The following is an 11,548-nucleotide window of genomic DNA, read 5'->3' as shown; positions in this document are numbered from 1 at the left end:
GATTAGTCCAGATTGGGATCCATATTTCTAAAGCTGACAACTGATGAGTCTCCAGTGCCAAGCCTGTGGCCCACCTCTAACTGCTCCATCTCCCTAAGCCTCTGTGATGCACTCTGTATCTCCATTTCTCAAATGCTCTGCTGTCACAGCACACCTCTATTTCTTGTTCTATCTGGTGTGTCAGAGTCATAAACATCTCACTTAACGCAGCACCATCACTTGCTACTGCCAGCTATATAAAACCATGGTTGTACCATGCAAAGATAAACAGAAGTAGAGGGAATTAGCCATAGGCACCTGGGTAACTGGAGGGCAAAAAAGCTAAACAGAGCTGCAGGCAAGTCAAGAGGTATTCAGACAGCAACCCTGAGGAGTCTCAGTCCTGAGGCCTTGGAAAGCCCCTGCAGAACTTGTGGGTTCTTGCTGGAAGGCAGTACTGCGCTGCAGGGCTACAGGGTTACGCAGCAGAGAGGTGGTGTCTCTGGAGATATTTAGGTTTCCATATTCACTCTTTACTAGCAACACATTTACAAAGTCAAAACATCTCACAGTCATCTTCCAGCCATGATGTATGTGCAGAGACTGGGAAAGCTTGGGTTTTCTTTTAAAGCTGCTGGGTTGTAGAAGCAGCTGAGGTCACTTGGTCTGTTCAGCCTGGATGAGACTGAGGGGACACCTCACTGCAGTTACAACTTCCTTGAGAGGGGAAGAGGAGGGGCAGGCACTGATCTCATCCAGTGTGTGGATCTCATCTCATGTGTGACCAGTGACAGCACCCAGGGGAATAGCCTGAAGCTGTGTCAGGAGGTTTAAGTCGATTATCAGGAACAGGTTCTTCCCCCAGAGCAGAGAGTGGCTGGGCACTGGCACAGGCTCCACAGGGAGTGGTCACAACCACAAACATGACAGAGCTCAAGCAGTATTTGGACAATGCTCCTGGACACAGGGTGTGACTCATGGGGATGGTGCTGTGCAGGGCCAGGAGTTGGACTTGATGATTTTGTGGGTTCCTTCCAACTCAAGATACTCTGTGATTCTGAGAAAACCCATGTGGTGAATTTCTGTGCTGTCTATAAGAGGTTAAGCAGAGCTCCTATTGCCAGAATGACTGTGGGTTAAGATGATTCCTGCCACTGTGGTGCTGTCATGGTCTGGGATGTTTGTGGGGATGAAGTATCTGGTGTCCTGAGTTTACTACTTTAGATTTTTTTTTTTTTTTTTTTTTTTTCTCAGTCACACTTCCTGCTGTCCAAAATGGACATATTTTTGTCCATTGCTTTTTGATAAGTATTTTATTGCGGCTAAATAGAAATATTTTAAAATATTAAATATTAATATTATTAGAAAGAAGTTCTTTCATGTTGTTTCATCCTTAGCAGGGACAAATTCAAAAGTTTCTATTTCCAGTGGTTTAGCATATGAAAGAAAATTCTATTACTTATTTGGAAATTATTAAGACTTTTTTTTTCCCCAGGTTGTCTGATCAGTTTGACTGATCCATCATGTTTAGGACACTTCAGGTGAACAGGGTTTAAGAACTAGAGCTGTACATCTGGCTGATTCTCTTCACCTCTTCTGTTCCTGTTTTAGTTTGAGGGTATAGGATAGGGCATAAAAAGGCACTTTGGAAGGCACTGGCATGGCCGTTCCTAGCACTACAAAAACACTAAAGAAAGAGGAATTGCAGTGCTTTCCAAAATTATCCCCACCTCTATTTCTCTGCATCTTTGTCAAATGCAGAACCCAAATATTCAGACAGTCGTTTACATGTCTTAATAATCTTTCAAAAATGTTAAAACAATTCCAACTCCAGCTTACTTACAGCTGGCCGAAAGTTTTCATTCATGCCAAACATATTTAACAGAGGCTGCATTATTTTACAGCACATTGGAATTTCAAATTACCTTGATTTGCTCTCATATTATTCCATTGCTTTTGATATATCTTATACATAAGTAGTTCAGACATGCTGAACATTCAACACTGTTGTTGAAAAGTAACATGAAAAAAAAAAAACCCTTATAAAGTATTCAAAGTCTGCAGCTTTTAAATTACAACACGATATGTGAAAAGGCCTCTAAAAAACTCACATTGTAACAGATTCGTATGTATTTAAACATCAGTTCATTAAAAAAAATCGATTATTGTCTCTTTATTCCACCTTCTGAGACTTTAAAAGGTCTCTCACATGCTACAGTTGCCCTATAATCACATTTCCAAAAAATGAATTCAAGACTGAAAATATAATTTATTACCCTGTGGTGATTCATCTTATCTAAAAGCAGCGCTTTTTTTGTCACTTTTGTAAGTAGCGTTCATTTTCCTGCCACGAGCACAATTTACAAATTCATCCTTAGGCTCAGATAGCATCATTAGCATATATTTAGCAATAGCAGACAGTGAGCAGCAGGTACAAATGGCTGGCTGATGAGCTAATATGCTTTGGGCACTCTTCCAGCTTGTACACTACTTCAAAGCCTGTGAGTCACAAAACAATTAGCAGAAGAGAATGACAAAACAACCTAAATACTCAGCACTGAACAGGGGGTAAAGATACAATGACATATTTATCATTCTCGTTAACTCATGATATTATAACCCGAGTGAAGAGATGCATCAGTGTGTTATAGACTCATTTAAATATCTGTTTGTTTCTTTGTGTGTTTTTGTTTTGGGGTTTTTGTCTGTGTGGCTTTTTTTTTCCCCAGGTGGGTATCAGTAATGAAAAAGTAGGCATCTGCTGCTTACCATCAGTGTCGGCAATAACTATCCAACAAATCATAGCTGGAAGATACTGTCGTCAACAGAATTTACAGGGTTTGAATGTTTTCATTTTATTGAAGGAGGCCACTTTCCTTATATATGTTGATAAATAAATGTGCAAGAACTGAACAAGTGTGTTTGTTATCATTTATTTTCTTCCAACCTGAAAATAGATACCTGCTACTGTTCAGTGACACCCATATCAGCAAGCATGGACACAGGCATAGAGTCCACTTCAAAATATGTTGATAATTGATCTTCTATTATGTTAAAAATACATATCTTGAAGAAGGCGAGAAAAACTGTGTTGCAGTTTGTGGTTTACTCTAACTCAGCCTCAATTACTTTCCTAGTAATTGTGACACTCAAAACCTTGTCACTAGTTTCAGAAGTGCTTACTGCCTGAGCTAGCATCATGCAGGATCACCACAATTCATACATGAAATATTGGCTATTTTATCACAGGGCCATTCAGTGGGACCTAGATAGGCTGGAGAGTTGCATGGAGAGAACCCTAAGGAGACTCAATAAGGGCAAGTGCAGGGTCCTGCAGCTGTGGAGGAATAACCCCAAATATCAGCTCAGGCTGGGGCTGTCCCACTAAAGGGCAGCTCGGTGGAGAAGGGCCTGGGAGTCCTGGTGGGTGACAGGTTGAAAATGATCCAGCTGTGTCAAGAATCTGTGTCCTTGTGGCCAGGAGGGATCCTGGGATGCCATCTGGATGTGTGTGGCCAGCAGGTCAAGGTAGATGATCATGCCCCTCTACTTGGCCCTGGTGAGGCCACATCTGGAGAGTCCAGTTCTGGGCTTCTCAGTAGCAGACAGACAAGGAGCTACTGGAGAGAGTCCAGCAAAGGACCACAAAAGATGATGAGTCTGGAGTATCTCCTTATGAGACTGGGGATGCTGTGACTATTTGGAAAGGAGAAGACTGAGATGCACATAATCTAAGACTATAAATGCACATAAACACCTCAAAGGCAAGTGCCAAGAGGATGGTGCCAGATTCTTTTTGATGGTGCCCAGTGACAGGACACAGAGCAATGGCCAAGAACTAAAACACCAGAAGTTCCACCTCAACATGAAGAAAGCTTCTTTACATTGAGAGTGACACTGGAGCAGGCTGCCCAGGGAAGTCATAGAGTCTACCTTGCTGGAGACATTAAAAACCTAACTGGATGTGTTCTTGTGTCACCTCTCTTGGTGACACTGCCTTGGCAGGGGGTTGAATGGGAGGATCTGAGGTCCCTTCCAACCCTAATGAACCTGTGATTCTGTGAAAGACTACTTAAAGCAAAACAAACAGCCAGCATTTCCAGATGAGTGTAAGTCCAAATGCACCTTGCACTCTGAATTCCCAAAGAGAGGTTCTCAGCTTAGCTGTTAAGTATTGGGTCTCATCCTCGCCATATAAGTATTGGGATTCAGCCCTCTGGAACCATGACCTCTCCTACCAGAGAAAAGTCTGCAGGATCAATCACAAGAAATTGAACACAGTTTAGGATTTCAGTTTCTGGACACTGCACTCAGGGGGCAGAAGCATAATCTAGACCTTGCTCTTGTTCAGGCAACCTCTAGCAATACCATGACAACTCTAAGAAACTCAGGTAGAGCAAGGTCCAGTAAATCTGTGCTGATTAATTTTATATGCACTTTAAGCAATGAGGTATTTGACCTTACAAAGACCTGAGCAACCTTGAGGGAGGTGCAAAGTCCACCTGCATTGCATCAATTCCAAAACAGAAACATGTAAGTAGTTATGAAATTAGGCACTTTCAGGACTGAGTCGTGGCTGAGGAAGGTATTTTAAATATATAATTTGAGAATAAGATGCCAACTTGAATGTAGCCCCAAACATTCTTGTTTTGCAGCTCATGACAGCAGCTCTTATGTTTGGTTCTCTACACTCTGGGACACACCTCTGCTTTGGGCTCTTCAGTGCTGTTCATCAGGACTCTGAGATAGGAAAAGCTCAATTACATTATCTCTCCACTGATAGAGATTAGGTTCTGCTCACTGTCAGACTAAGAAATTACAAACATTTAAGCAGGAATTAAAAATGAGCCAAAAAGAGTTTAAGTTAATCACTGAAACAATATTTCAGTGACAGCTATTCACAAGAGAGAAAAGTATCTGACAGGTAAAATTTTGTCAAAACTTTTAATGAATTTTTAATACACATTCTAAGAATGCCAGCCCAACTGGAATAAAGATTCAATGTAGAAAGGCTACGTGCATAAGTTTATACATAAAAAGCATTGTTTCGGATAGAACATGCCTGATGCACCAATAATAAGAAAAACTTTGAGTCACCCCTACACATAAACCTGTAGATAAACACTGCCAATTGCTACAGATCACAGACCCCACTCGACAGTTTAATTTTATCAACCTGTTTTTGCCTGGTTTGCTTTGTTATGCTTGTTTCTCCCTCAGGCAGGAGGGACAGTGACTGATCTGTGGGAATATGGTCTGCAGAGTTAGCAGAAGGATGGCATGGTATGGTGTGAAGGGCAGAAGGGAAGTGCCTTGTGCCTTGCACATGAGAGGGTGTATTGCAGCAACACTGAGAACCATGTAGGCTCAAAAAGTCTTTTCTCAACCTGCTTTTTCTGGTTTTGGGATTCCTGTGGACAGGCAGCTGTAGCTCTTACTGGGAATCTGACCTGTACTAGAGCAGTATTAGCCTCTAATCCCAGTTTAGAAAAGATATTAGGAGTGAGAAAAATTTTTCAGATTTTGTATAAATTCTAGAATATACAGGAAATACTTTGGCATCTTTTCTGTGCAAGAAATTTCAGACTAGTTTGCATGTGTCAGCTACATATGAGAATTTAGGTATTAGAGCTGTATAGCTCCCTACGCAAACACTGGGCATTCTTGTTCAGTATTAAGCCAAATTTGATTTACTTTATTTCACTAAGTGAGCAAATAAAGCCAAATGGAAATAGCATGAATCCTGAATGAGCACATGAACATAAGGTTTTAATGTGGTTTAGCTAATCTACTTTAGGTTTATTTTGAGTGAAATTTCCTGACTATCCAAGCATATAACTGTTTTAAGGAATAAGGAATTCATTCATAAGGAATGAAGATCCAGTAAACCCAGCTAAAGGTGCCTGGCTCATGGAGAGGATCTCAGCATCAGGTGACTTGACTCCCTGAACAATTGGCTTACACATTTCCCAGGGGGAGAAGCAGAAGAACATATAGAAATAGAATATAGTGGATAGAATGAGCACTAGGTTCATAAGCACACAGCCCCTTGAGATCTTATGTCCTTCCTATGTACAGCTTCAAATGAAAGTTTTTATAGCCTAGGGTCTAATGTTCCAGAGTACTCTTTGGGAGGCGGGAACCTACAGTATGTCCTGCTAAGGAACAAGGTAATGCTGAGCCCTCACTGATGCCAGTGTGAATATCCTGCACAATGTCCTGTATAGCAGTGAAATAGTTTCACCCACGTGTAAGGGATTCCAAGCTCCTTTGGCCTCAGAGATTTATGAACATACATCTCAGGAACAAGCATCTATGATAAATGTGAGCTTAGTGTTGTCCTTTCCTTGTTGTCTCCAAGTGCAGAAGAATGCAAGGGAGGTTGTGAGATGACAACCTCCCTTGCATGATGTCAGTAAATTTGAGCATTTACTGACAGAGGTTCCTCCTGGTGGGGCTGCTCCTGTATTTTAGCCTAAGCAGTAATGATTCTGAAGAGAAAATAGTCACAACTGCCTTCTGCAGGATACTTCACCCATTGGGCATTCACAATTCAGAATGATCCAAAAGGAAACCCGCAGCATCTTTCAGCTTCTCTCTGTCAACAAACAGCTCCACAGTCTGTACATAGACTATGAGGAAAGAAAAAATTACTTCCTCCTTCCTTCTCATCTTCCTGCCCTAACAAATTCCAGGCAGGCTTTCCTTACCACATTGATACACTGAGCAATGTTACAGGGTGCTGAGCCTGCCATTTATCCGGTTACTACTGTGAGCAGTTAAAATTCTTTCCTCCCCACTCCCAGGCACAGGGATTCATATTGCTCAACTTCTTCAACCAAATATGCTCCTTAACTGCGGTTCAAAGTGTGGGCAACCAGTTTTTGAACTGAGACACACTTTCTTGCAACTGCATGTGCTGGGGGAGTATGGATAGCAGAGCCCAGAAACTTACCTATTTGAGGCACTGAGAGACTGAAGTGCTGTTGCTGACAACCACCTGGGAGAAAAGACTGGAAAAATAGAACAAGCTCACCACTGAGCTGCACACCACTGCAGGATGATGCACTGGCCACATTCTTATGCAGGGTTTAATGTATATCATCATAGTTTCATTTTTACATCTGACTTTCATATCACTCAAAACAGAGCGTAAAGGCACCTTGCCACACTATTTACCCTAAAGCAGAGATACAGCTGCCTTTCAGCTACAGCTTCTGAATGGATGAATGGATGTTGCTTATGGAACAGTCTTAGCTGACTTCCATAAGCCTATGCTTATTCACAAGTGACTCCCACAGAGACAGCAGCACGGTAAAGAAAAGAAACTGCATACACTGCGTGTTTGAAATTAAAGACTCTGCCAGATAAGGTAATTGAGCTTGAGAAGGCATGCTTTTCTTACCAACTAGCATTTCTTCATTAGCACATTCAGTCTGTTTTGCATTATTCTTTTGGACAGACTGTTTCTACACAGCAGCTACCCATGGGCACAAAGCAGACCTAGTACCACACTGACAGTAGGGACCTTCCCTCTGATAAGCTTGCTCCACAGATACTGAACAATGATGCAAGCAAACAAGGTTTTCCCAACACTTACTAAAGTTCTGTAAAACATTCTATATTTCCTACAGTTATATGAAGTGAAATCTACCCTTGATAGGTAAGCACTGGCACAGATTTGACACAGCTGTCAAATCAGCAGCATGGTCTTGAATTCCTTTGATTTAAAAATTGGGGTAGTTGTCTTGCCTGCAACATTTCTCTCAGCAAAGCAAAATGAAAAATACTAAATGTGACAGCACCCTGCCAGGATGGCACTGGGGACTCTGACAATTATCATTGTCTAAGTGCTGTTTTGCAACATTGTTCACATGTTTGCAACCAGAAATTGCCTGAGAAACTGAACTGCTGTTTGTGGCCCTTTCCCCAGGCCCTGGGGTGGAGGTGATAGGTATGGCAGCCTCCTGCAGGACAGGAATCCAAGTGCCCCTCAAGGACAGCAAAGGAACTAAATGTCTCCTGCAGCTCTTATCTGAGGGCTAGTGACTAAAAATCATACAGAGGATACTCTTACAACATTATTTCACCATCTCAATTTTTAATTAAAGAACTGACTCTTTAAACAAAAAGACTCTGGTTTTTTTCCAAAGAGAATGTCTTAAAAGTAGCATGGGGTGTACCAACAGAAATATAGTCGGCTCAACTCGTTACAAATAAAACTCTATGCTGTCTCACCTAGCTCTAAAATTTTTTATATATTTATGTGATGTTCTTCTGGTGCAGCATTATTTTCCCCATAAAAAAAAATAGCTGCTAATGCCAGTTAAAATGCTCAAGAGAGAAAAGATGAAATTCAAAATGCCTGATTTTATCTTCTCATAGAAGGTTTTCATGCTCCTTGGAAGTGTTTTTTAAAACCAAAAGCAGATCCATTCTTCATTTCAAATGATAATATATTCCCCAAAACAGGAGACGGTTTTGATTAAAATTACAGGATAGAGCTTTTTGACAGGCAACTTCAAAATTCTGTATGTTAGATTCAGTTGTAAATGAGCAGAGGAGGGGAATATGCTGGGCTGAACACTTCTGGGTTGATGGAGGGATGTAATTTCAACTCACTGAGCATGATATTCTTCCCAGTGGAGTAAAAAAAAAAAAACAAAAAAAAACCCAAACAAACAAAAAAAACACCATTGATTTCTAAGTGGGAACAAATTCAGTGCTTAGTTTTAAAAGGAGTTGCCAAGTGGCAAGTCTAACAGTCAGTCAGTCCAGGAGATGCCTTTTAACTGTAGAAAATTAGCATTTTAGGTAAAGTTTTACTTCACCTAAAAGTAATTTGTATTTAAATTAACTCAGGGCATGCCTGAGCCTTGCTGCCAACTGCATGAGTCTGAAATATACCAAAATTACATTACTTACATATACTACACAATTTACTTTTCTATGTGTAACACATACTATACTGCACAGTGTTACATTGAGAAATTACTGAATTACAAAGCAGCACCTCAAGCCTTAGGAAATGCCAGAAACAAGTTAGCCCATGTGGCTAATTCAGCTTTTCTGTGAATATGCTCCAGTGACATGATCATTCTATGATTCATCTGAGAAGACATTTATCATTCCATTAATGGAATGAACAGTACCTCACTGAGAATTCTTGCTACTCTTCATGTGGCCCCATTCCTTATTTCCTAAATAATACTCACACCTCACTCTGAAGGCTTAATAATAATTTTCTCAGGAGGGATTTTTTTTTTAATAAATCAATATCCAAAACCTAATTTCAAGTAGTTTATACTACTTAACATTTGCAACATTCCAAGAATACAATCTGGGTTTTACTAGTCCTCTTTTGCTTTCCAGACAACTTTGCATTTTGAAGCACTTCCTTTATCCAAAGTAGAATGTGCATAACCTCTGGTTAAAGTTGTGAATTCCCAGCACTTTATTCAGTGTAAATCCTGTGTTTAAACTCAAGCCTACACAAAATGGAGAGCATATAAATGATTTATCTCACATGGCTTATATTGCATAGAGCCTGGGCAGAGACAGTGACAGAGTCAAGTTCTCTGAAAACCATTCTGCAGGCTGACACCTGTACCTGATCTTCACTTTGCTGGTCTTTCTCACCATGCAGAGTACAACCAATGCTGCAAAAGAAGTAAGGATTAGCCCGACAACCTCCCTGAAGGACCTTAAGCTGATTAGGACAGGGCTTTAGATCATGCGCACTTAATCAGGCAGGGAAACACTGCAAAAAGTTCCTTGACCATGTCTCATTGAGGTGTCTGCATATGCTAGTTTGATACAGGTTAGCACCTGGCCAGAGCATAACGAACCACGTGTAAATGTATCAATTTCAGAGGGTCCAGCCTTCGCAGAGAAGTGGCTTAAATTTACTAGAGAGAGGGCTCTTCAGAGGTGTTTTGTAAAGTAAAAGGTTTAATAAAGAAAAACATCAAACTAACCAATGTTACAGAAAACAAATGATATGCCATGCACCGGTGTCTGATAAAACCTCTGTCACCTTGCTAAAACACTACAAAAAGCTCCTTACTTCCTTTGGGCTCCTTCCTAAAAACTGACTGTTATAGGAGAGACAATCTGGTCTGCTGCCAGTGAAATTAACAACAAGCTTTGAGTTACACTCTCAGAGCCCAATCCATGTTTCTGCGCTGGCGCTGAGCCAGCACTGCCAGAAGGGTATGGAAAAATCTAGGTAAACTTCCTAGAATGTCTAAAGGTAAACTGAAACTCTTTCCCTATTTGGAAGCACCTGCTAAGAGGTGTGGGAAATGCATTCCTACACTAGCTATCACAGGCAACTTTAATTCTGAAGTATTTTTTAATTATTAGTTTTCTTTTTTACTGAATTATTTATCTTAGTATTCTTTAATACTAACTCTTAATTGGGTTTTTTTATGCACTCAATTTCCTAAACTGACCTCCTCTTCCCAAGAAAAAAGCGTATGACAGAACACATGAGGACACACTGACACCCACTGTGCTGCCTGATTGGACCTGAATTTTTTATGGCATCTCATTCAGTTCCGAAATCTAGTTCAACAGTGTTCAACTGCCCATGAGACCATGGAGCAAAGAAAGTAACTTTTAAAGATAGAGACAAAATGTTGCCGTGCTCATCACCAGCAGAACTAAAGTTATGTATTTTCTGCCTGCTCATCCGGGCTATTTACCTCAGCAAAAGGCCTTGGATGCTTTGGAAGCCCAAGGTTTTAATTAGGCACTGGTTGAACAGGCTTTTGTAGTCACAGGGCTTTCTCTCCTCACCATTTTCTTATCTTCCTGTTCCTCCTCAACCATCTCTGACATCCACCTTGTAGCTGACAGGCATGACATCAAACTTTGTTCCAGGCTGCTGCTCCTCTTCTCCCATGGCCAGGCCTAAAGAGCTGGCAGCACCTATCCACAGCTGCTTTGCTCAGCTTGTGGTCTGAGAGGTTCACCCCATCTGAATGAAGTGGAGCAAGAATTACAGACAAAGCCTCACTTAGCCAATGCTGATTAAAGTTAGAATCAAGACTGCCTGGAGGAAAGGGGAGTTACAGAAAAGGTATCTGTCAAAATCGAGCACAGCAGGGCCCAGAAAAACTTAAGTGTAATTTGGAAATGGACAAATTTTCACAGGCTGTGCAGAAAGCACATCTAAGGTTGTAAGGTTGTAAAAGATAATGAGTCTGCCAAATATCAAGTCCTTCCTTTGAAGTTTGAAAGGACTAAATATTTCCAGCCAAATTGTTTACAGAATTTTAAAAGATAACTCCCCTTTTAAGTTTTTTATGTATTCCTTTTGAGAAATAGCTGAACAAGTCTCGTTTAAGCTTTCCAGAAGAATTCAACTTGCAGCAGACAACCAGCATAGAAGACGCTAGTTGGAATGGTAAAGGTCTGACAAAATAATCAGGTACTGCCAATAAGATCTTGGAATTCACCAAAAAGATACCTGTGCCTCACCAAGTAATGTAGGTATTTTCAGTGCAGGCAGCTGATTAAAGTTTTTTAAAACCAAGCCAATTTATTTGCAACACATTCTTGCTCC

Source organism: Sylvia atricapilla, chromosome Z (assembly GCF_009819655.1).
Source record: "Sylvia atricapilla isolate bSylAtr1 chromosome Z, bSylAtr1.pri, whole genome shotgun sequence".
NCBI lineage: Eukaryota > Metazoa > Chordata > Aves > Passeriformes > Sylviidae > Sylvia > Sylvia atricapilla.
Note: the sequence above shows the minus strand (reverse complement) of the source record.